The 1,289-nt window shown below is 53.5% G+C and overlaps 1 pseudogene; it reads left to right on the top strand.

Moving 5' to 3' along the window:
* The first annotated feature begins 523 nt into the window (after positions 1–523).
* LOC116472298 (profilin-1-like) lies at positions 524–1,063 on the top strand (annotated as a pseudogene).
* Positions 1,064–1,289: the final 226 nt, after the last annotated feature.

Here is a 1,289-nt window from a genome sequence, read left to right on the forward strand (position 1 = left end):
GCTGGAGTGCAGTGGCACGATCTCTGCTCACTGCAAGCTCCGCCTCCCGGGTTCACACCATTCTCCTAATTCAGCCTCCCGAGTAGCTGGGATACAGGCGTCTGCCACCACGCCCAGCTAATTTTTTGTATTTTTAGTAGAGACGGGGTTTCACCGTGTTAGCCAGGATGGTCTCGATCTCCTGACCTCATAATCCGCCCGCCTCGGCCTCCCAAAGTGCTGGGATTACAGGCGTGAGCCACCGTGCCCGGCAACTGGAGTTTTTTTAAGAGGAGAAATGTGAACACAGGCACAGATACAGGGAGCATGCCATGTAAACATAAAGATAGCCAAAGAGAGAAAACGGGAAGAGATCCTTCCCTCATGACCCTCAAAAGGAACAAACCGGTAGTGGTAGGAAGGCTACTGCCCAGCGAGCAGAGCCGCGGTCCGGACGGCAGCGCGTGCCTTGAGCTCTCCGCTTCCCACCACCCGCCAGTCCAGGCAGGCCAAGCCCAGCCCGCGGCCCCCCAGCAGCAGCGCCATGGCCGGGTGGACGCCAACATTGACAACGTCATGACCATGGCCGGGTGGACACCGACATCGACAACCTTCTGGCGGACAGGACCTGTCAGGATGCGGCCATCGTGGACTACAAGGACTCGCCCTCCATCTGGGCCGCCGTCCCCGGGAAAACCTTTGCCAACATCACGCCAGCTGAGGTTGGTGTCCTGGTTGGCAAAGACAGGTCAAGTTTTTTTGTGAATGGGCTGACACTTGGGGGCCAGAAACGTTCGGTGATCCAGGACTCACTGCTTCAGGATGGGGAATTTTGCATAGATCTTTGTATACCAAGAGTACCCAATGTCACTGTCACCAAGACCGACAAGACTCCTGCTGATGCGCAAAGAAGGTGTCCAAGGTGGTTTGATCAACAAGAAATGTTATGAAATGGCCTCCCACCTTTGGCGTTCCCAGTACTGACCTCGTCTGTCCCTTGCCCTTCACCGCTTCCCACAGCTTTGTACCCCTTCCCTCCCCATACACCATTTTATTTTGGGGGCCATTACCCCACACCCCTTATTGCTGCCAGAACCACGTGGGCTGCGGTACAGGGCTGATGGCCAGACACCTCCCCCTACCCATACTCCTCCTCTGTGTGGTTGGAAAAGTTTTTTGGGGGGATTGTTTTATTTTTTCTGAATAAAAAAGATTCTACAAAAAAAAAAAAAGGAACAAACCTTGCTGGAACCTTGATTTTGGACTTGTAGCCTTTAGAACTGTTGACAGTATATTTCTGTTGTTTAAGC

This window comes from Hylobates moloch, unplaced genomic scaffold (genome assembly GCF_009828535.3).
Source record: "Hylobates moloch isolate HMO894 unplaced genomic scaffold, HMol_V3 SCAFFOLD_8, whole genome shotgun sequence".
Lineage (NCBI taxonomy): Eukaryota > Metazoa > Chordata > Mammalia > Primates > Hylobatidae > Hylobates > Hylobates moloch.